Source organism: Pungitius pungitius, chromosome 1 (assembly GCF_949316345.1).
Source record: "Pungitius pungitius chromosome 1, fPunPun2.1, whole genome shotgun sequence".
Classification (NCBI taxonomy): domain Eukaryota; kingdom Metazoa; phylum Chordata; class Actinopteri; order Perciformes; family Gasterosteidae; genus Pungitius; species Pungitius pungitius.
Window position 1 is genome coordinate 13,503,084 of NC_084900.1, and position 17,886 is coordinate 13,520,969.

General features: G+C 45.0%; 1 protein-coding gene and 61 non-coding genes across 65 annotated transcripts in view; all 62 read left to right on the plus strand.

Annotated features, from left to right (window-relative positions):
• itpr3 (inositol 1,4,5-trisphosphate receptor, type 3) overlaps positions 1 to 17,886 on the plus strand; it is a 161,468-nt gene that overhangs the window by 64,609 nt on the left and 78,973 nt on the right. The window lies entirely within an intron of this gene.
• Positions 47 to 119, plus strand: trnak-uuu (transfer RNA lysine (anticodon UUU)). The gene has a single exon. It is a non-coding gene; the product is annotated as a tRNA-Lys (tRNA).
• Positions 293 to 365, plus strand: trnak-uuu (transfer RNA lysine (anticodon UUU)). Its single transcript has one exon. It is a non-coding gene; the product is annotated as a tRNA-Lys (tRNA).
• On the plus strand, positions 539 to 611 carry trnak-uuu (transfer RNA lysine (anticodon UUU)). The gene has a single exon. It is a non-coding gene; the product is annotated as a tRNA-Lys (tRNA).
• Positions 901 to 973, plus strand: trnak-uuu (transfer RNA lysine (anticodon UUU)). The gene has a single exon. It is a non-coding gene; the product is annotated as a tRNA-Lys (tRNA).
• On the plus strand, positions 1,499 to 1,571 carry trnak-uuu (transfer RNA lysine (anticodon UUU)). Its single transcript has one exon. It is a non-coding gene; the product is annotated as a tRNA-Lys (tRNA).
• Positions 2,097 to 2,169, plus strand: trnak-uuu (transfer RNA lysine (anticodon UUU)). The gene has a single exon. It is a non-coding gene; the product is annotated as a tRNA-Lys (tRNA).
• On the plus strand, positions 2,343 to 2,415 carry trnak-uuu (transfer RNA lysine (anticodon UUU)). The gene has a single exon. It is a non-coding gene; the product is annotated as a tRNA-Lys (tRNA).
• trnak-uuu (transfer RNA lysine (anticodon UUU)) lies at positions 2,589 to 2,661 on the plus strand. The gene has a single exon. It is a non-coding gene; the product is annotated as a tRNA-Lys (tRNA).
• Positions 2,835 to 2,907, plus strand: trnak-uuu (transfer RNA lysine (anticodon UUU)). The gene has a single exon. It is a non-coding gene; the product is annotated as a tRNA-Lys (tRNA).
• Positions 3,197 to 3,269, plus strand: trnak-uuu (transfer RNA lysine (anticodon UUU)). The gene has a single exon. It is a non-coding gene; the product is annotated as a tRNA-Lys (tRNA).
• Positions 3,443 to 3,515, plus strand: trnak-uuu (transfer RNA lysine (anticodon UUU)). Its single transcript has one exon. It is a non-coding gene; the product is annotated as a tRNA-Lys (tRNA).
• trnak-uuu (transfer RNA lysine (anticodon UUU)) lies at positions 3,689 to 3,761 on the plus strand. Its single transcript has one exon. It is a non-coding gene; the product is annotated as a tRNA-Lys (tRNA).
• On the plus strand, positions 3,935 to 4,007 carry trnak-uuu (transfer RNA lysine (anticodon UUU)). Its single transcript has one exon. It is a non-coding gene; the product is annotated as a tRNA-Lys (tRNA).
• Positions 4,297 to 4,369, plus strand: trnak-uuu (transfer RNA lysine (anticodon UUU)). Its single transcript has one exon. It is a non-coding gene; the product is annotated as a tRNA-Lys (tRNA).
• On the plus strand, positions 4,533 to 4,605 carry trnak-uuu (transfer RNA lysine (anticodon UUU)). The gene has a single exon. It is a non-coding gene; the product is annotated as a tRNA-Lys (tRNA).
• trnak-uuu (transfer RNA lysine (anticodon UUU)) lies at positions 4,895 to 4,967 on the plus strand. Its single transcript has one exon. It is a non-coding gene; the product is annotated as a tRNA-Lys (tRNA).
• Positions 5,141 to 5,213, plus strand: trnak-uuu (transfer RNA lysine (anticodon UUU)). Its single transcript has one exon. It is a non-coding gene; the product is annotated as a tRNA-Lys (tRNA).
• Positions 5,387 to 5,459, plus strand: trnak-uuu (transfer RNA lysine (anticodon UUU)). Its single transcript has one exon. It is a non-coding gene; the product is annotated as a tRNA-Lys (tRNA).
• Positions 5,633 to 5,705, plus strand: trnak-uuu (transfer RNA lysine (anticodon UUU)). Its single transcript has one exon. It is a non-coding gene; the product is annotated as a tRNA-Lys (tRNA).
• On the plus strand, positions 5,995 to 6,067 carry trnak-uuu (transfer RNA lysine (anticodon UUU)). Its single transcript has one exon. It is a non-coding gene; the product is annotated as a tRNA-Lys (tRNA).
• On the plus strand, positions 6,230 to 6,302 carry trnak-uuu (transfer RNA lysine (anticodon UUU)). The gene has a single exon. It is a non-coding gene; the product is annotated as a tRNA-Lys (tRNA).
• Positions 7,190 to 7,262, plus strand: trnak-uuu (transfer RNA lysine (anticodon UUU)). The gene has a single exon. It is a non-coding gene; the product is annotated as a tRNA-Lys (tRNA).
• trnak-uuu (transfer RNA lysine (anticodon UUU)) lies at positions 7,436 to 7,508 on the plus strand. The gene has a single exon. It is a non-coding gene; the product is annotated as a tRNA-Lys (tRNA).
• On the plus strand, positions 7,798 to 7,870 carry trnak-uuu (transfer RNA lysine (anticodon UUU)). Its single transcript has one exon. It is a non-coding gene; the product is annotated as a tRNA-Lys (tRNA).
• On the plus strand, positions 8,044 to 8,116 carry trnak-uuu (transfer RNA lysine (anticodon UUU)). The gene has a single exon. It is a non-coding gene; the product is annotated as a tRNA-Lys (tRNA).
• On the plus strand, positions 8,290 to 8,362 carry trnak-uuu (transfer RNA lysine (anticodon UUU)). Its single transcript has one exon. It is a non-coding gene; the product is annotated as a tRNA-Lys (tRNA).
• Positions 8,652 to 8,724, plus strand: trnak-uuu (transfer RNA lysine (anticodon UUU)). Its single transcript has one exon. It is a non-coding gene; the product is annotated as a tRNA-Lys (tRNA).
• Positions 8,898 to 8,970, plus strand: trnak-uuu (transfer RNA lysine (anticodon UUU)). The gene has a single exon. It is a non-coding gene; the product is annotated as a tRNA-Lys (tRNA).
• Positions 9,144 to 9,216, plus strand: trnak-uuu (transfer RNA lysine (anticodon UUU)). Its single transcript has one exon. It is a non-coding gene; the product is annotated as a tRNA-Lys (tRNA).
• On the plus strand, positions 9,390 to 9,462 carry trnak-uuu (transfer RNA lysine (anticodon UUU)). The gene has a single exon. It is a non-coding gene; the product is annotated as a tRNA-Lys (tRNA).
• Positions 9,752 to 9,824, plus strand: trnak-uuu (transfer RNA lysine (anticodon UUU)). The gene has a single exon. It is a non-coding gene; the product is annotated as a tRNA-Lys (tRNA).
• trnak-uuu (transfer RNA lysine (anticodon UUU)) lies at positions 9,998 to 10,070 on the plus strand. The gene has a single exon. It is a non-coding gene; the product is annotated as a tRNA-Lys (tRNA).
• trnak-uuu (transfer RNA lysine (anticodon UUU)) lies at positions 10,244 to 10,316 on the plus strand. The gene has a single exon. It is a non-coding gene; the product is annotated as a tRNA-Lys (tRNA).
• trnak-uuu (transfer RNA lysine (anticodon UUU)) lies at positions 10,490 to 10,562 on the plus strand. Its single transcript has one exon. It is a non-coding gene; the product is annotated as a tRNA-Lys (tRNA).
• On the plus strand, positions 10,736 to 10,808 carry trnak-uuu (transfer RNA lysine (anticodon UUU)). The gene has a single exon. It is a non-coding gene; the product is annotated as a tRNA-Lys (tRNA).
• On the plus strand, positions 10,980 to 11,052 carry trnak-uuu (transfer RNA lysine (anticodon UUU)). Its single transcript has one exon. It is a non-coding gene; the product is annotated as a tRNA-Lys (tRNA).
• On the plus strand, positions 11,342 to 11,414 carry trnak-uuu (transfer RNA lysine (anticodon UUU)). The gene has a single exon. It is a non-coding gene; the product is annotated as a tRNA-Lys (tRNA).
• Positions 11,588 to 11,660, plus strand: trnak-uuu (transfer RNA lysine (anticodon UUU)). Its single transcript has one exon. It is a non-coding gene; the product is annotated as a tRNA-Lys (tRNA).
• On the plus strand, positions 11,834 to 11,906 carry trnak-uuu (transfer RNA lysine (anticodon UUU)). The gene has a single exon. It is a non-coding gene; the product is annotated as a tRNA-Lys (tRNA).
• Positions 12,080 to 12,152, plus strand: trnak-uuu (transfer RNA lysine (anticodon UUU)). The gene has a single exon. It is a non-coding gene; the product is annotated as a tRNA-Lys (tRNA).
• On the plus strand, positions 12,316 to 12,388 carry trnak-uuu (transfer RNA lysine (anticodon UUU)). Its single transcript has one exon. It is a non-coding gene; the product is annotated as a tRNA-Lys (tRNA).
• trnak-uuu (transfer RNA lysine (anticodon UUU)) lies at positions 12,562 to 12,634 on the plus strand. The gene has a single exon. It is a non-coding gene; the product is annotated as a tRNA-Lys (tRNA).
• On the plus strand, positions 12,924 to 12,996 carry trnak-uuu (transfer RNA lysine (anticodon UUU)). The gene has a single exon. It is a non-coding gene; the product is annotated as a tRNA-Lys (tRNA).
• Positions 13,286 to 13,358, plus strand: trnak-uuu (transfer RNA lysine (anticodon UUU)). The gene has a single exon. It is a non-coding gene; the product is annotated as a tRNA-Lys (tRNA).
• trnak-uuu (transfer RNA lysine (anticodon UUU)) lies at positions 13,532 to 13,604 on the plus strand. The gene has a single exon. It is a non-coding gene; the product is annotated as a tRNA-Lys (tRNA).
• trnak-uuu (transfer RNA lysine (anticodon UUU)) lies at positions 13,778 to 13,850 on the plus strand. The gene has a single exon. It is a non-coding gene; the product is annotated as a tRNA-Lys (tRNA).
• On the plus strand, positions 14,024 to 14,096 carry trnak-uuu (transfer RNA lysine (anticodon UUU)). The gene has a single exon. It is a non-coding gene; the product is annotated as a tRNA-Lys (tRNA).
• trnak-uuu (transfer RNA lysine (anticodon UUU)) lies at positions 14,386 to 14,458 on the plus strand. Its single transcript has one exon. It is a non-coding gene; the product is annotated as a tRNA-Lys (tRNA).
• On the plus strand, positions 14,748 to 14,820 carry trnak-uuu (transfer RNA lysine (anticodon UUU)). The gene has a single exon. It is a non-coding gene; the product is annotated as a tRNA-Lys (tRNA).
• trnak-uuu (transfer RNA lysine (anticodon UUU)) lies at positions 14,994 to 15,066 on the plus strand. The gene has a single exon. It is a non-coding gene; the product is annotated as a tRNA-Lys (tRNA).
• trnak-uuu (transfer RNA lysine (anticodon UUU)) lies at positions 15,240 to 15,312 on the plus strand. Its single transcript has one exon. It is a non-coding gene; the product is annotated as a tRNA-Lys (tRNA).
• Positions 15,486 to 15,558, plus strand: trnak-uuu (transfer RNA lysine (anticodon UUU)). Its single transcript has one exon. It is a non-coding gene; the product is annotated as a tRNA-Lys (tRNA).
• On the plus strand, positions 15,732 to 15,804 carry trnak-uuu (transfer RNA lysine (anticodon UUU)). Its single transcript has one exon. It is a non-coding gene; the product is annotated as a tRNA-Lys (tRNA).
• Positions 15,978 to 16,050, plus strand: trnak-uuu (transfer RNA lysine (anticodon UUU)). The gene has a single exon. It is a non-coding gene; the product is annotated as a tRNA-Lys (tRNA).
• trnak-uuu (transfer RNA lysine (anticodon UUU)) lies at positions 16,224 to 16,296 on the plus strand. Its single transcript has one exon. It is a non-coding gene; the product is annotated as a tRNA-Lys (tRNA).
• Positions 16,470 to 16,542, plus strand: trnak-uuu (transfer RNA lysine (anticodon UUU)). Its single transcript has one exon. It is a non-coding gene; the product is annotated as a tRNA-Lys (tRNA).
• trnak-uuu (transfer RNA lysine (anticodon UUU)) lies at positions 16,716 to 16,788 on the plus strand. Its single transcript has one exon. It is a non-coding gene; the product is annotated as a tRNA-Lys (tRNA).
• trnak-uuu (transfer RNA lysine (anticodon UUU)) lies at positions 16,952 to 17,024 on the plus strand. The gene has a single exon. It is a non-coding gene; the product is annotated as a tRNA-Lys (tRNA).
• On the plus strand, positions 17,188 to 17,260 carry trnak-uuu (transfer RNA lysine (anticodon UUU)). The gene has a single exon. It is a non-coding gene; the product is annotated as a tRNA-Lys (tRNA).
• trnak-uuu (transfer RNA lysine (anticodon UUU)) lies at positions 17,434 to 17,506 on the plus strand. Its single transcript has one exon. It is a non-coding gene; the product is annotated as a tRNA-Lys (tRNA).
• Positions 17,680 to 17,752, plus strand: trnak-uuu (transfer RNA lysine (anticodon UUU)). The gene has a single exon. It is a non-coding gene; the product is annotated as a tRNA-Lys (tRNA).

Genomic DNA, 17,886 nt, shown 5'->3' on the forward strand with positions numbered 1-17,886 from the left:
TTCCTCTGCCAGAATCACGTTTGCAACAATCCATTCAGTTTTCGAAGCCTGGATAGCTCAGTCGGTAGAGCATCAGACTTTTAATCTGAGGGTCCAGGGTTCAAGTCCCTGTTCAGGCTTGAAGTTTAGCGGAACTGTGAAGTTTAGCACAACTGTGACCTTGCCGTAAAGTTCCTGACTCTTGAGCCAGTTCCAAACCAAGCTTTACCCTTCCGAAAGCTGTTATGCTTCTTCCTCTGAGCAGGGTTCCTCCGCCAGAATCACGTCTGCAACAATCCATTCAGTTTTCGAAGCCTGGATAGCTCAGTCGGTAGAGCATCAGACTTTTAATCTGAGGGTCCAGGGTTCAAGTCCCTGTTCAGGCTTGAAGTTTAGCGGAACTGTGAAGTTTAGCACAACTGTGACCTTGCCGTAAAGTTCCTGACTCTTGAGCCAGTTCCAAACCAAGCTTTACCCTTCCGAAAGCTGTTATGCTTCTTCCTCTGAGCAGGGTTCCTCCGCCAGAATCACGTCTGCAACAATCCATTCAGTTTTCGAAGCCTGGATAGCTCAGTCGGTAGAGCATCAGACTTTTAATCTGAGGGTCCAGGGTTCAAGTCCCTGTTCAGGCTTGAAGTTTAGTGGAACTCTGACCTTCCTGTCAAGTTTCAACTATTGTTTGTCCTGAATAAGTTCCAAACCAAGCTTTACCCTTCCCAAAGCTGTTTTGCTTCTTCCTCTGAGCAGGGTTACAAATGCTTTTCTCTTCAGTCCTCTCAGATGTTCCTTTAACCAGTACCGTTTTCCAACATTACCTTCTAATCACGGTCAAACCTTAAACCCTGAATATTTTGTTGACAAACAAATTTGACTTGTTCCTCTGCGAGAATCACGTTTGCAATAATCCATTCAGTTTTCAAAGCCTGGATAGCTCAGTCGGTAGAGCATCAGACTTTTAATCTGAGGGTCCAGGGTTCAAGTCCCTGTTCAGGCTAGAAGTTTAGTGGAACTGTGACCTTCCTGTCAAGTTTCAACTATTGTTTGTCCTGAATCAGTTCCAAACCAAGCTTTTCCCTTCCCAAAGCTGTTTTGCATCTTTCTCTGAGCAGGGTTACAATTGCTTTTCTCATCAGTCCTCTCAGGTGTTCCTTTAACAAGTACCGTTTTCCAACATTACCTTCTAATCACGGTCAAACCTTAAACCCTGAATATTTTGTTGACGAACAAATTTGACTTGTTCCTCTGCGAGAATCACGTTTGCAATAATCCATTCAGTTTTTGAAGACTGGATAGCTCAGTTGCTAGACCATCAGACTTTTAATCTGAGGGTCCAGGGTTCAAGTCCCTATTCAGGCTTGAAGTTTAGTGGAACTGTGACCTTCCTGTCAAGTTTCAACTATTGTTTGTCCTGAATCACTTCCAAAACAAGCTTTACCCTTCCGAAAGCTGTTATGCTTCTTCTTCTGAGCAGGGTTCCTCTGCCAGAATCACGTCTGCAACAATCCATTCAGTTTTCGAAGCCTGGATAGCTCAGTCGGTAGAGCATCAGACTTTTAATCTGAGGGTCCAGCGTTCAAGTCCCTGTTCAGGCTTGAAGTTTAGTGGAACTCTGACCTTCCTGTCAAGTTTCAACTATTGTTTGTCCTGAATCAGTTCCAAACCAAGCTTTTCCCTTCCCAAAGCTGTTTTGCATCTTCCTCTGAGCAGGGTTACAATTGCTTTTCTCATCAGTCCTCTCAGATGTTCCTTTAACAAGTACCGTTTTCCAACATTACCTTCTAATCACGGTCAAACCTTAAACCCTGAATATTTTGTTGACGAACATATTTGACTTGTTCTTCTGCGAGAATCACGTTTGCAATAATCCATTCAGTTTTTGAAGACTGGATAGCTCAGTTGCTAGACCATCAGACTTTTAATCTGAGGGTCCAGGGTTTAAGTCCCTATTCAGGCTTGAAGTTTAGTGGAACTGTGACCTTCCTGTCAAGTTTCAACTATTGTTTGTCCTGAATCACTTCCAAACCAAGCTTTACCCTTCCGAAAGCTGTTATGCTTCTTCTTCTGAGCAGGGTTCCTCTGCCAGAATCACGTTTGCAACAATCCATTCAGTTTTCGAAGCCTGGATAGCTCAGTTGGTAGAGCATCAGACTTTTAATCTGAGGGTCCAGGGTTCAAGTCCCTGTTCAGGCTTGAAGTTTAGCGGAACTGTGAAGTTTAGCACAACTGTGACCTTCCCGTAAAGTTCCTGACTCTTGAGCCAGTTCCAAACCAAGCTTTACCCTTCCCAAAGCTTTTATGCTTCTTCCTCTGAGCAGGGTTCCTCTGCCAGAATCACGTTTGCAACAATCCATTCAGTTTTCGAAGCCTGGATAGCTCAGTCGGTAGAGCATCAGACTTTTAATCTGAGGGTCCAGGGTTCAAGTCCCTGTTCAGGCTTGAAGTTTAGCGGAACTGTGAAGTTGAGCACAACTGTGACCTTCCCGTAAATTTCCTGACTCTTGAGCCAGTTCCAAACCAAGCTTTACCCTTCCGAAAGCTGTTATGCTTCTTCTTCTGAGCAGGGTTCCTCTGCCAGAATCACGTTTGCAACAATCCATTCAGTTTTCGAAGCCTGGATAGCTCAGTCGGTAGAGCATCAGACTTTTAATCTGAGGGTCCAGGGTTCAAGTCCCTGTTCAGGCTTGAAGTTTAGCGGAACTGTGAAGTTTAGCACAACTGTGACCTTGCCGTAAAGTTCCTGACTCTTGAGCCAGTTCCAAACCAAGCTTTACCCTTCCGAAAGCTGTTATGCTTCTTCCTCTGAGCAGGGTTCCTCCGCCAGAATCACGTCTGCAACAATCCATTCAGTTTTCGAAGCCTGGATAGCTCAGTCGGTAGAGCATCAGACTTTTAATCTGAGGGTCCAGGGTTCAAGTCCCTGTTCAGGCTTGAAGTTTAGTGGAACTCTGACCTTCCTGTCAAGTTTCAACTATTGTTTGTCCTGAATAAGTTCCAAACCAAGCTTTACCCTTCCCAAAGCTGTTTTGCTTCTTCCTCTGAGCAGGGTTACAAATGCTTTTCTCTTCAGTCCTCTCAGATGTTCCTTTAACCAGTACCGTTTTCCAACATTACCTTCTAATCACGGTCAAACCTTAAACCCTGAATATTTTGTTGACAAACAAATTTGACTTGTTCCTCTGCGAGAATCACGTTTGCAATAATCCATTCAGTTTTCGAAGCCTGGATAGCTCAGTCGGTAGAGCATCAGACTTTTAATCTGAGGGTCCAGGGTTCAAGTCCCTGTTCAGCCTTGAAGTTTAGCGGAACTGTGAAGTTTAGCACAACTGTGACCTTCCCGTAAAGTTCCTGACTCTTGAGCCAGTTCCAAACCAAGCTTTACCCTTCCCAAAGCTTTTATGCTTCTTCCTCTGAGCAGGGTTCCTCTGCCAGAATCACGTTTGCAACAATCCATTCAGTTTTCGAAGCCTGGATAGCTCAGTCGGTAGAGCATCAGACTTTTAATCTGAGGGTCCAGGGTTCAAGTCCCTGTTCAGGCTTGAAGTTTAGCGGAACTGTGAAGTTTAGCACAACTGTGACCTTGCCGTAAAGTTCCTGACTCTTGAGCCAGTTCCAAACCAAGCTTTACCCTTCCGAAAGCTGTTATGCTTCTTCTTCTGAGCAGGGTTCCTCTGCCAGAATCACGTTTGCAACAATCCATTCAGTTTTCGAAGCCTGGATAGCTCAGTCAGTAGAGCATCAGACTTTTAATCTGAGGGTCCAGGGTTCAAGTCCCTGTTCAGGCTTGAAGTTTAGCGGAACTGTGAAGTTTAGCACAACTGTGACCTTCCCGTAAAGTTCCTGACTCTTGAGCCAGTTCCAAACCAAGCTTTACCCTTCCCAAAGCTTTTATGCTTCTTCCTCTGAGCAGGGTTAATCTGCCAGAATCACGTTTGCAACAATCCATTCAGTTTTCGAAGCCTGGATAGCTCAGTCGGTAGAGCATCAGACTTTTAATCTGAGGGTCCAGGGTTCAAGTCCCTGTTCAGGCTTGAAGTTTAGTGGAACTCTGACCTTCCTGTCAAGTTTCAACTATTGTTTGTCCTGAATAAGTTCCAAACCAAGCTTTACCCTTCCCAAAGCTGTTTTGCTTCTTCCTCTGAGCAGGGTTACAAATGCTTTTCTCTTCAGTCCTCTCAGATGTTCCTTTAACCAGTACCGTTTTCCAACATTACCTTCTAATCACGGTCAAACCTTAAACCCTGAATATTTTGTTGACAAACAAATTTGACTTGTTCCTCTGCGAGAATCACGTTTGCAATAATCCATTCAGTTTTCGAAGCCTGGATAGCTCAGTCGGTAGAGCATCAGACTTTTAATCTGAGGGTCCAGGGTTCAAGTCCCTGTTCAGGCTAGAAGTTTAGTGGAACTGTGACCTTCCTGTCAAGTTTCAACTATTGTTTGTCCTGAATCAGTTCCAAACCAAGCTTTTCCCTTCCGAAAGCTGTTATGCTTCTTCTTCTGAGCAGGGTTCCTCTGCCAGAATCACGTCTGCAACAATCCATTCAGTTTTCAAAGCCTGGATAGCTCAGTCGGTAGAGCATCAGACTTTTAATCTGAGGGTCCAGGGTTCAAGTCCCTGTTCAGGCTTGAAGTTTAGTGGAACTCTGACCTTCCTGTCAAGTTTCAACTATTGTTTGTCCTGAATCAGTTCCAAACCAAGCTTTTCCCTTCCCAAAGCTGTTTTGCATCTTCCTCTGAGCAGGGTTACAATTGCTTTTCTCATCAGTCCTCTAAGATGTTCCTTTAACAAGTACCGTTTTCCAACATTACCTTCTAATCACGGTCAAACCTTAAACCCTGAATATTTTGTTGACGAACAAATTTGACTTGTTCCTCTGCGAGAATCACGTTTGCAATAATCCATTCAGTTTTCGAAGCCTGGATAGCTCAGTCGGTAGAGCATCAGACTTTTAATCTGAGGGTCCAGGGTTCAAGTCCCTGTTCAGGCTTGAAGTTTAGCGGAACTGTGAAGTTTAGCACAACTGTGACCTTCCCGTAAAGTTCCTGACTCTTGAGCCAGTTCCAAACCAAGCTTTACCCTTCCCAAAGCTTTTATGCTTCTTCCTCTGAGCAGGGTTCCTCTGCCAGAATCACGTTTGCAACAATCCATTCAGTTTTCGAAGCCTGGATAGCTCAGTCGGTAGAGCATCAGACTTTTAATCTGAGGGTCCAGGGTTCAAGTCCCTGTTCAGGCTTGAAGTTTAGCGGAACTGTGAAGTTTAGCACAACTGTGACCTTGCCGTAAAGTTCCTGACTCTTGAGCCAGTTCCAAACCAAGCTTTACCCTTCCGAAAGCTGTTATGCTTCTTCTTCTGAGCAGGGTTCCTCTGCCAGAATCACGTTTGCAACAATCCATTCAGTTTTCGAAGCCTGGATAGCTCAGTCGGTAGAGCATCAGACTTTTAATCTGAGGGTCCAGGGTTCAAGTCCCTGTTCAGGCTTGAAGTTTAGCGGAACTGTGAAGTTTAGCACAACTGTGACCTTCCCGTAAAGTTCCTGACTCTTGAGCCAGTTCCAAACCAAGCTTTACCCTTCCCAAAGCTTTTATGCTTCTTCCTCTGAGCAGGGTTAATCTGCCAGAATCACGTTTGCAACAATCCATTCAGTTTTCGAAGCCTGGATAGCTCAGTCGGTAGAGCATCAGACTTTTAATCTGAGGGTCCAGGGTTCAAGTCCATGTTCAGGCTTGAAGTTTAGTGGAACTCTGACCTTCCTGTCAAGTTTCAACTATTGTTTGTCCTGAATAAGTTCCAAACCAAGCTTTACCCTTCCCAAAGCTGTTTTGCTTCTTCCTCTGAGCAGGGTTACAAATGCTTTTCTCTTCAGTCCTCTCAGATGTTCCTTTAACCAGTACCGTTTTCCAACATTACCTTCTAATCACGGTCAAACCTTAAACCCTGAATATTTTGTTGACAAACAAATTTGACTTGTTCCTCTGCGAGAATCACGTTTGCAATAATCCATTCAGTTTTCGAAGCCTGGATAGCTCAGTCGGTAGAGCATCAGACTTTTAATCTGAGGGTCCAGGGTTCAAGTCCCTGTTCAGGCTAGAAGTTTAGTGGAACTGTGACCTTCCTGTCAAGTTTCAACTATTGTTTGTCCTGAATCAGTTCCAAACCAAGCTTTTCCCTTCCGAAAGCTGTTATGCTTCTTCTTCTGAGCAGGGTCCTCTGCCAGAATCACGTCTGCAACAATCCATTCAGTTTTCAAAGCCTGGATAGCTCAGTCGGTAGAGCATCAGACTTTTAATCTGAGGGTCCAGGGTTCAAGTCCCTGTTCAGGCTTGAAGTTTAGTGGAACTCTGACCTTCCTGTCAAGTTTCAACTATTGTTTGTCCTGAATCAGTTCCAAACCAAGCTTTTCCCTTCCCAAAGCTGTTTTGCATCTTCCTCTGAGCAGGGTTACAATTGCTTTTCTCATCAGTCCTCTCAGATGTTCCTTTAACAAGTACCGTTTTCCAACATTACCTTCTAATCACGGTCAAACCTTAAACCCTGAATATTTTGTTGACGAACAAATTTGACTTGTTCTTCTGCGAGAATCACGTTTGCAATAATCCATTCAGTTTTTGAAGACTGGATAGCTCAGTTGCTAGACCATCAGACTTTTAATCTGAGGGTCCAGGGTTTAAGTCCCTATTCAGGCTTGAAGTTTAGTGGAACTGTGACCTTCCTGTCAAGTTTCAACTATTGTTTGTCCTGAATCACTTCCAAACCAAGCTTTACCCTTCCCAAAGCTGTTTTGCATCTTTCTCTGAGCAGGGTTACAATTGCTTTTCTCATCAGTCCTCTCAGGTGTTCCTTTAACAAGTACCGTTTTCCAACATTACCTTCTAATCACGGTCAAACCTTAAACCCTGAATATTTTGTTGACGAACAAATTTGACTTGTTCCTCTGCGAGAATCACGTTTGCAATAATCCATTCAGTTTTTGAAGACTGGATAGCTCAGTTGCTAGACCATCAGACTTTTAATCTGAGGGTCCAGGGTTCAAGTCCCTATTCAGGCTTGAAGTTTAGTGGAACTGTGACCTTCCTGTCAAGTTTCAACTATTGTTTGTCCTGAATCACTTCCAAACCAAGCTTTACCCTTCCGAAAGCTGTTATGCTTCTTCTTCTGAGCAGGGTTCCTCTGCCAGAATCACGTCTGCAACAATCCATTCAGTTTTCGAAGCCTGGATAGCTCAGTCGGTAGAGCATCAGACTTTTAATCTGAGGGTCCAGGGTTCAAGTCCCTGTTCAGGCTTGAAGTTTAGCGGAACTGTGAAGTTTAGCACAACTGTGACCTTGCCGTAAAGTTCCTGACTCTTGAGCCAGTTCCAAACCAAGCTTTACCCTTCCGAAAGCTGTTATGCTTCTTCCTCTGAGCAGGGTTCCTCCGCCAGAATCACGTCTGCAACAATCCATTCAGTTTTCGAAGCCTGGATAGCTCAGTCGGTAGAGCATCAGACTTTTAATCTGAGGGTCCAGGGTTCAAGTCCCTGTTCAGGCTTGAAGTTTAGAGGAACTCTGACCTTCCTGTCAAGTTTCAACTATTGTTTGTCCTGAATAAGTTCCAAACCAAGCTTTACCCTTCCCAAAGCTGTTTTGCTTCTTCCTCTGAGCAGGGTTACAAATGCTTTTCTCTTCAGTCCTCTCAGATGTTCCTTTAACCAGTACCGTTTTCCAACATTACCTTCTAATCACGGTCAAACCTTAAACCCTGAATATTTTGTTGACAAACAAATTTGACTTGTTCCTCTGCCAGAATCACGTTTGCAACAATCCATTCAGTTTTCGAAGCCTGGATAGCTCAGTCGGTAGAGCATCAGACTTTTAATCTGAGGGTCCAGGGTTCAAGTCCCTGTTCAGGCTTGAAGTTTAGCGGAACTGTGAAGTTTAGCACAACTGTGACCTTGCCGTAAAGTTCCTGACTCTTGAGCCAGTTCCAAACCAAGCTTTACCCTTCCGAAAGCTGTTATGCTTCTTCCTCTGAGCAGGGTTCCTCCGCCAGAATCACGTTTGCAACAATCCATTCAGTTTTCGAAGCCTGGATAGCTCAGTCGGTAGAGCATCAGACTTTTAATCTGAGGGTCCAGGGTTCAAGTCCCTGTTCAGGCTTGAAGTTTAGCGGAACTGTGAAGTTTAGCACAACTGTGACCTTGCCGTAAAGTTCCTGACTCTTGAGCCAGTTCCAAACCAAGCTTTACCCTTCCGAAAGCTGTTATGCTTCTTCCTCTGAGCAGGGTTCCTCCGCCAGAATCACGTCTGCAACAATCCATTCAGTTTTCGAAGCCTGGATAGCTCAGTCGGTAGAGCATCAGACTTTTAATCTGAGGGTCCAGGGTTCAAGTCCCTGTTCAGGCTTGAAGTTTAGTGGAACTCTGACCTTCCTGTCAAGTTTCAACTATTGTTTGTCCTGAATAAGTTCCAAACCAAGCTTTACCCTTCCCAAAGCTGTTTTGCTTCTTCCTCTGAGCAGGGTTACAAATGGTTTTCTCTTCAGTCCTCTCAGATGTTCCTTTAACCAGTACCGTTTTCCAACATTACCTTCTAATCACGGTCAAACCTTAAACCCTGAATATTTTGTTGACAAACAAATTTGACTTGTTCCTCTGCCAGAATCACGTTTGCAACAATCCATTCAGTTTTCGAAGCCTGGATAGCTCAGTCGGTAGAGCATCAGACTTTTAATCTGAGGGTCCAGGGTTCAAGTCCCTGTTCAGGCTTGAAGTTTAGCGGAACTGTGAAGTTTAGCACAACTGTGACCTTCCCGTAAAGTTCCTGACTCTTGAGCCAGTTCCAAACCAAGCTTTACCCTTCCCAAAGCTTTTATGCTTCTTCCTCTGAGCAGGGTTCCTCTGCCAGAATCACGTTTGCAACAATCCATTCAGTTTTTGAAGCCTGGATAGCTCAGTCGGTAGAGCATCAGACTTTTAATCTGAGGGTCCAGGGTTCAAGTCCCTGTTCAGGCTTGAAGTTTAGCGGAACTGTGAAGTTTAGCACAACTGTGACCTTCCCGTAAAGTTCCTGACTCTTGAGCCAGTTCCAAACCAAGCTTTACCCTTCCCAAAGCTTTTATGCTTCTTTCTCTGAGCAGGGTTCCTCTGCCAGAATCACGTTTGCAACAATCCATTCAGTTTTCGAAGCCTGGATAGCTCAGTCGGTAGAGCATCAGACTTTTAATCTGAGGGTCCAGGGTTCAAGTCCCTGTTCAGGCTTGAAGTTTAGCGGAACTGTGAAGTTGAGCACAACTGTGACCTTCCCGTAAAGTTCCTGACTCTTGAGCCAGTTCCAAACCAAGCTTTACCCTTCCGAAAGCTGTTATGCTTCTTCTTCTGAGCAGGGTTCCTCTGCCAGAATCACGTTTGCAACAATCCATTCAGTTTTCGAAGCCTGGATAGCTCAGTCGGTAGAGCATCAGACTTTTAATCTGAGGGTCCAGGGTTCAAGTCCCTGTTCAGGCTTGAAGTTTAGTGGAACTCTGACCTTCCTGTCAAGTTTCAACTATTGTTTGTCCTGAATAAGTTCCAAACCAAGCTTTACCCTTCCCAAAGCTGTTTTGCTTCTTCCTCTGAGCAGGGTTACAAATGCTTTTCTCTTCAGTCCTCTCAGATGTTCCTTTAACCAGTACCGTTTTCCAACATTACCTTCTAATCACGGTCAAACCTTAAACCCTGAATATTTTGTTGACAAACAAATTTGACTTGTTCCTCTGCCAGAATCACGTTTGCAACAATCCATTCAGTTTTCGAAGCCTGGATAGCTCAGTCGGTAGAGCATCAGACTTTTAATCTGAGGGTCCAGGGTTCAAGTCCCTGTTCAGGCTTGAAGTTTAGCGGAACTGTGAAGTTTAGCACAACTGTGACCTTCCCGTAAAGTTCCTGACTCTTGAGCCAGTTCCAAACCAAGCTTTACCCTTCCCAAAGCTTTTATGCTTCTTCCTCTGAGCAGGGTTCCTCTGCCAGAATCACGTTTGCAACAATCCATTCAGTTTTCGAAGCCTGGATAGCTCAGTCGGTAGAGCATCAGACTTTTAATCTGAGGGTCCAGGGTTCAAGTCCCTGTTCAGGCTTGAAGTTTAGCGGAACTGTGAAGTTTAGCACAACTGTGACCTTCCCGTAAAGTTCCTGACTCTTGAGCCAGTTCCAAACCAAGCTTTACCCTTCCCAAAGCTTTTATGCTTCTTCCTCTGAGCAGGGTTCCTCTGCCAGAATCACGTTTGCAACAATCCATTCAGTTTTTGAAGCCTGGATAGCTCAGTCGGTAGAGCATCAGACTTTTAATCTGAGGGTCCAGGGTTCAAGTCCCTGTTCAGGCTTGAAGTTTAGCGGAACTGTGAAGTTTAGCACAACTGTGACCTTCCCGTAAAGTTCCTGACTCTTGAGCCAGTTCCAAACCAAGCTTTACCCTTCCCAAAGCTTTTATGCTTCTTCCTCTGAGCAGGGTTCCTCTGCCAGAATCACGTTTGCAACAATCCATTCAGTTTTCGAAGCCTGGATAGCTCAGTCGGTAGAGCATCAGACTTTTAATCTGAGGGTCCAGGGTTCAAGTCCCTGTTCAGGCTTGAAGTTTAGCGGAACTGTGAAGTTGAGCACAACTGTGACCTTCCCGTAAAGTTCCTGACTCTTGAGCCAGTTCCAAACCAAGCTTTACCCTTCCGAAAGCTGTTATGCTTCTTCTTCTGAGCAGGGTTCCTCTGCCAGAATCACGTTTGCAACAATCCATTCAGTTTTCGAAGCCTGGATAGCTCAGTCGGTAGAGCATCAGACTTTTAATCTGAGGGTCCAGGGTTCAAGTCCCTGTTCAGGCTTGAAGTTTAGCGGAACTGTGAAGTTTAGCACAACTGTGACCTTGCCGTAAAGTTCCTGACTCTTGAGCCAGTTCCAAACCAAGCTTTACCCTTCCGAAAGCTGTTATGCTTCTTCCTGAGCAGGGTTCCTCCGCCAGAATCACGTCTGCAACAATCCATTCAGTTTTCGAAGCCTGGATAGCTCAGTCGGTAGAGCATCAGACTTTTAATCTGAGGGTCCAGGGTTCAAGTCCCTGTTCAGGCTTGAAGTTTAGTGGAACTCTGACCTTCCTGTCAAGTTTCAACTATTGTTTGTCCTGAATAAGTTCCAAACCAAGCTTTACCCTTCCCAAAGCTGTTTTGCTTCTTCCTCTGAGCAGGGTTACAAATGCTTTTCTCTTCAGTCCTCTCAGATGTTCCTTTAACCAGTACCGTTTTCCAACATTACCTTCTAATCACGGTCAAACCTTAAACCCTGAATATTTTGTTGACAAACAAATTTGACTTGTTCCTCTGCCAGAATCACGTTTGCAACAATCCATTCAGTTTTCGAAGCCTGGATAGCTCAGTCGGTAGAGCATCAGACTTTTAATCTGAGGGTCCAGGGTTCAAGTCCCTGTTCAGGCTTGAAGTTTAGCGGAACTGTGAAGTTTAGCACAACTGTGACCTTCCCGTAAAGTTCCTGACTCTTGAGCCAGTTCCAAACCAAGCTTTACCCTTCCCAAAGCTTTTATGCTTCTTCCTCTGAGCAGGGTTCCTCTGCCAGAATCACGTTTGCAACAATCCATTCAGTTTTCGAAGCCTGGATAGCTCAGTCGGTAGAGCATCAGACTTTTAATCTGAGGGTCCAGGGTTCAAGTCCCTGTTCAGGCTTGAAGTTTAGCGGAACTGTGAAGTTTAGCACAACTGTGACCTTCCCGTAAAGTTCCTGACTCTTGAGCCAGTTCCAAACCAAGCTTTACCCTTCCCAAAGCTTTTATGCTTCTTCCTCTGAGCAGGGTTCCTCTGCCAGAATCACGTTTGCAACAATCCATTCAGTTTTCGAAGCCTGGATAGCTCAGTCGGTAGAGCATCAGACTTTTAATCTGAGGGTCCAGGGTTCAAGTCCCTGTTCAGGCTTGAAGTTTAGCGGAACTGTGAAGTTTAGCACAACTGTGACCTTCCCGTAAAGTTCCTGACTCTTGAGCCAGTTCCAAACCAAGCTTTACCCTTCCGAAAGCTGTTATGCTTCTTCTTCTGAGCAGGGTTCCTCTGCCAGAATCACGTTTGCAACAATCCATTCAGTTTTCGAAGCCTGGATAGCTCAGTCGGTAGAGCATCAGACTTTTAATCTGAGGGTCCAGGGTTCAAGTCCCTGTTCAGGCTTGAAGTTTAGTGGAACTCTGACCTTCCTGTCAAGTTTTAACTATTGTTTGTCCTGAATCAGTTCCAAACCAAGCTTTACCCTTCCGAAAGCTGTTATGCTTCTTCTTCTGAGCAGGGTTCCTCTGCCAGAATCACGTTTGCAACAATCCATTCAGTTTTCGAAGCCTGGATAGCTCAGTCGGTAGAGCATCAGACTTTTAATCTGAGGGTCCAGGGTTCAAGTCCCTGTTCAGGCTTGAAGTTTAGCGGAACAGTGAAGTTTTGCACAACTGTGACCTTGCCGTAAAGTTCCTGACTCTTGAGCCAGTTCCAAACCAAGCTTTACCCTTCCGAAAGCTGTTATGCTTCTTCCTTTGAGCAGGGTTCCTCCGCCAGAATCACGTCTGCAACAATCCATTCAGTTTTCGAAGCCTGGATAGCTCAGTCGGTAGAGCATCAGACTTTTAATCTGAGGGTCCAGGGTTCAAGTCCCTGTTCAGGCTTGAAGTTTAGTGGAACTCTGACCTTCCTGTCAAGTTTCAACTATTGTTTGTCCTGAATAAGTTCCAAACCAAGCTTTACCCTTCCCAAAGCTGTTTTGCTTCTTCCTCTGAGCAGGGTTACAAATGCTTTTCTCTTCAGTCCTCTCAGATGTTCCTTTAACCAGTACCGTTTTCCAACATTACCTTCTAATCACGGTCAAACCTTAAACCCTGAATATTTTGTTGACAAACAAATTTGACTTGTTCCTCTGCGAGAATCACGTTTGCAATAATCCATTCAGTTTTCGAAGCCTGGATAGCTCAGTCGGTAGAGCATCAGACTTTTAATCTGAGGGTCCAGGGTTCAAGTCCCTGTTCAGGCTAGAAGTTTAGTGGAACTGTGACCTTCCTGTCAAGTTTCAACTATTGTTTGTCCTGAATCAGTTCCAAACCAAGCTTTTCCCTTCCCAAAGCTGTTTTGCATCTTTCTCTGAGCAGGGTTACAATTGCTTTTCTCATCAGTCCTCTCAGGTGTTCCTTTAACAAGTACCGTTTTCCAACATTACCTTCTAATCACGGTCAAACCTTAAAACCTGAATATTTTGTTGACGAACAAATTTGACTTGTTCCTCTGCGAGAATCACGTTTGCAATAATCCATTCAGTTTTTGAAGACTGGATAGCTCAGTTGCTAGACCATCAGACTTTTAATCTGAGGGTCCAGGGTTCAAGTCCCTGTTCAGGCTTGAAGTTTAGCGGAACTGTGAAGTTTAGCACAACTGTGACCTTCCCGTAAAGTTCATGACTCTTGAGCCAGTTCCAAACCAAGCTTTACCCTTCCGAAAGCTGTTATGCTTCTTCTTCTGAGCAGGGTTCCTCTGCCAGAATCACGTTTGCAACAATCCATTCAGTTTTCGAAGCCTGGATAGCTCAGTCGGTAGAGCATCAGACTTTTAATCTGAGGGTCCAGGGTTCAAGTCCCTGTTCAGGCTTGAAGTTTAGCGGAACTGTGAAGTTTAGCACAACTGTGACCTTCCCGTAAAGTTCCTGACTCTTGAGCCAGTTCCAAACCAAGCTTTACCCTTCCCAAAGCTTTTATGCTTCTTCCTCTGAGCAGGGTTCCTCTGCCAGAATCACGTTTGCAACAATCCATTCAGTTTTCGAAGCCTGGATAGCTCAGTCGGTAGAGCATCAGACTTTTAATCTGAGGGTCCAGGGTTCAAGTCCCTGTTCAGGCTTGAAGTTTAGCGGAACTGTGAAGTTTAGCACAACTGTGACCTTCCCGTAAAGTTCCTGACTCTTGAGCCAGTTCCAAACCAAGCTTTACCCTTCCGAAAGCTGTTATGCTTCTTCTTCTGAGCAGGGTTCCTCTGCCAGAATCACGTTTGCAACAATCCATTCAGTTTTCGAAGCCTGGATAGCTCAGTCGGTAGAGCATCAGACTTTTAATCTGAGGGTCCAGGGTTCAAGTCCCTGTTCAGGCTTGAAGTTTAGTGGAACTCTGACCTTCCTGTCAAGTTTCAACTATTGTTTGTCCTGAATAAGTTCCAAACCAAGCTTTACCCTTCCCAAAGCTGTTTTGCTTCTTCCTCTGAGCAGGGTTACAAATGCTTTTCTCTTCAGTCCTCTCAGATGTTCCTTTAACCAGTACCGTTTTCCAACATTACCTTCTAATCACGGTCAAACCTTAAACCCTGAATATTTTGTTGACAAACAAATTTGACTTGTTCCTCTGCGAGAATCACGTTTGCAATAATCCATTCAGTTTTCGAAGCCTGGATAGCTCAGTCGGTAGAGCATCAGACTTTTAATCTGAGGGTCCAGGGTTCAAGTCCCTGTTCAGGCTAGAAGTTTAGTGGAACTGTGACCTTCCTGTCAAGTTTCAACTATTGTTTGTCCTGAATCAGTTCCAAACCAAGCTTTTCCCTTCCCAAAGCTGTTTTGCATCTTTCTCTGAGCAGGGTTACAATTGCTTTTCTCATCAGTCCTCTCAGGTGTTCCTTTAACAAGTACCGTTTTCCAACATTACCTTCTAATCACGGTCAAACCTTAAAACCTGAATATTTTGTTGACGAACAAATTTGACTTGTTCCTCTGCGAGAATCACGTTTGCAATAATCCATTCAGTTTTTGAAGACTGGATAGCTCAGTTGCTAGACCATCAGACTTTTAATCTGAGGGTCCAGGGTTCAAGTCCCTGTTCAGGCTTGAAGTTTAGCGGAACTGTGAAGTTTAGCACAACTGTGACCTTCCCGTAAAGTTCATGACTCTTGAGCCAGTTCCAAACCAAGCTTTACCCTTCCGAAAGCTGTTATGCTTCTTCTTCTGAGCAGGGTTCCTCTGCCAGAATCACGTTTGCAACAATCCATTCAGTTTTCGAAGCCTGGATAGCTCAGTCGGTAGAGCATCAGACTTTTAATCTGAGGGTCCAGGGTTCAAGTCCCTGTTCAGGCTTGAAGTTTAGCGGAACTGTGAAGTTTAGCACAACTGTGACCTTCCCGTAAAGTTCCTGACTCTTGAGCCAGTTCCAAACCAAGCTTTACCCTTCCCAAAGCTTTTATGCTTCTTCCTCTGAGCAGGGTTCCTCTGCCAGAATCACGTTTGCAACAATCCATTCAGTTTTCGAAGCCTGGATAGCTCAGTCGGTAGAGCATCAGACTTTTAATCTGAGGGTCCAGGGTTCAAGTCCCTGTTCAGGCTTGAAGTTTAGCGGAACTGTGAAGTTTAGCACAACTGTGACCTTCCCGTAAAGTTCCTGACTCTTGAGCCAGTTCCAAACCAAGCTTTACCCTTCCGAAAGCTGTTATGCTTCTTCTTCTGAGCAGGGTTCCTCTGCCAGAATCACGTTTGCAACAATCCATTCAGTTTTCGAAGCCTGGATAGCTCAGTCGGTAGAGCATCAGACTTTTAATCTGAGGGTCCAGGGTTCAAGTCCCTGTTCAGGCTTGAAGTTTAGCGGAACTGTGAAGTTTAGCACAACTGTGACCTTCCCGTAAAGTTCCTGACTCTTGAGCCAGTTCCAAACCAAGCTTTACCCTTCCCAAAGCTTTTATGCTTCTTCCTCTGAGCAGGGTTCCTCTGCCAGAATCACGTTTGCAACAATCCATTCAGTTTTCGAAGCCTGGATAGCTCAGTCGGTAGAGCATCAGACTTTTAATCTGAGGGTCCAGGGTTCAAGTCCCTGTTCAGGCTTGAAGTTTAGCGGAACTGTGAAGTTGAGCACAACTGTGACCTTCCCGTAAAGTTCCTGACTCTTGAGCCAGTTCCAAACCAAGCTTTACCCTTCCGAAAGCTGTTATGCTTCTTCTTCTGAGCAGGGTTCCTCTGCCAGAATCACGTTTGCAACAATCCATTCAGTTTTCGAAGCCTGGATAGCTCAGTCGGTAGAGCATCAGACTTTTAATCTGAGGGTCCAGGGTTCAAGTCCCTGTTCAGGCTTGAAGTTTAGCGGAACTGTGAAGTTTAGCACAACTGTGACCTTCCCGTAAAGTTCATGACTCTTGAGCCAGTTCCAAACCAAGCTTTACCCTTCCGAAAGCTGTTATGCTTCTTCTTCTGAGCAGGGTTCCTCTGCCAGAATCACGTTTGCAACAATCCATTCAGTTTTCGAAGCCTGGATAGCTCAGTCGGTAGAGCATCAGACTTTTAATCTGAGGGTCCAGGGTTCAAGTCCCTGTTCAGGCTTGAAGTTTAGCGGAACTGTGAAGTTTAGCACAACTGTGACCTTCCCGTAAAGTTCATGACTCTTGAGCCAGTTCCAAACCAAGCTTTACCCTTCCGAAAGCTGTTATGCTTCTTCTTCTGAGCAGGGTTCCTCTGCCAGAATCACGTTTGCAACAATCCATTCAGTTTTCGAAGCCTGGATAGCTCAGTCGGTAGAGCATCAGACTTTTAATCTGAGGGTCCAGGGTTCAAGTCCCTGTTCAGGCTTGAAGTTTAGCGGAACTGTGAAGTTTAGCACAACTGTGACCTTCCCGTAAAGTTCCTGACTCTTGAGCCAGTTCCAAACCAAGCTTTACCCTTCCCAAAGCTTTTATGCTTCTTCCTCTGAGCAGGGTTCCTCTGCCAGAATCACGTTTGCAACAATCCATTCAGTTTTCGAAGCCTGGATAGCTCAGTCGGTAGAGCATCAGACTTTTAATCTGAGGGTCCAGGGTTCAAGTCCCTGTTCAGGCTAGAAGTTTAGTGGAACTGTGACCTTCCTGTCAAGTTTCAACTATTGTTTGTCCTGAATCGGTTCCAAACCAAGCTTTACCCTTCCGAAAGCTGTTATGCTTCTTCTTCTGAGCAGGGTTCCTCTGCCAGAATCACGTTTGCAACAATCCATTCAGTTTTCGAAGCCTGGATAGCTCAGTCGGTAGAGCATCAGACTTTTAATCTGAGGGTCCAGGGTTCAAGTCCCTGTTCAGGCTTGAAGTTTAGTGGAACTCTGACCTTCCTGTCAAGTTTTAACTATTGTTTGTCCTGAATCAGTTCCAAACCAAGCTTTACCCTTCCGAAAGCTGTTATGCTTCTTCTTCTGAGCAGGGTTCCTCTGCCAGAATCACGTTTGCAACAATCCATTCAGTTTTCAAAGCCTGGATAGCTCAGTTGGTAGAGCATCAGACTTTTAATCTGAGGGTCCAGGGTTCAAGTCCCTGTTCAGGCTTGAAGTTTAGCGGAACTGTGAAGTTTAGCACAACTGTGACCTTCCCGTAAAGTTCCTGACTCTTGAGCCAGTTCCAAACCAAGCTTTACCCTTCCCAAAGCTTTTATGCTTCTTCCTCTGAGCAGGGTTCCTCTGCCAGAATCACGTTTGCAACAATCCATTCAGTTTTCGAAGCCTGGATAGCTCAGTCGGTAGAGCATCAGACTTTTAATCTGAGGGTCCAGGGTTCAAGTCCCTGTTCAGGCTTGAAGTTTAGCGGAACTGTGAAGTTTAGCACAACTGTGACCTTCCCGTAAAGTTCCTGACTCTTGAGCCAGTTCCAAACCAAGCTTTACCCTTCCGAAAGCTGTTATGCTTCTTCTTCTGAGCAGGGTTCCTCTGCCAGAATCACGTTTGCAACAATCCATTCAGTTTTCGAAGCCTGGATAGCTCAGTCGGTAGAGCATCAGACTTTTAATCTGAGGGTCCAGGGTTCAAGTCCCTGTTCAGGCTTGAAGTTTAGTGGAACTCTGACCTTCCTGTCAAGTTTCAACTATTGTTTGTCCTGAATAAGTTCCAAACCAAGCTTTACCCTTCCCAAAGCTGTTTTGCTTCTTCCTCTGAGCAGGGTTACAAATGCTTTTCTC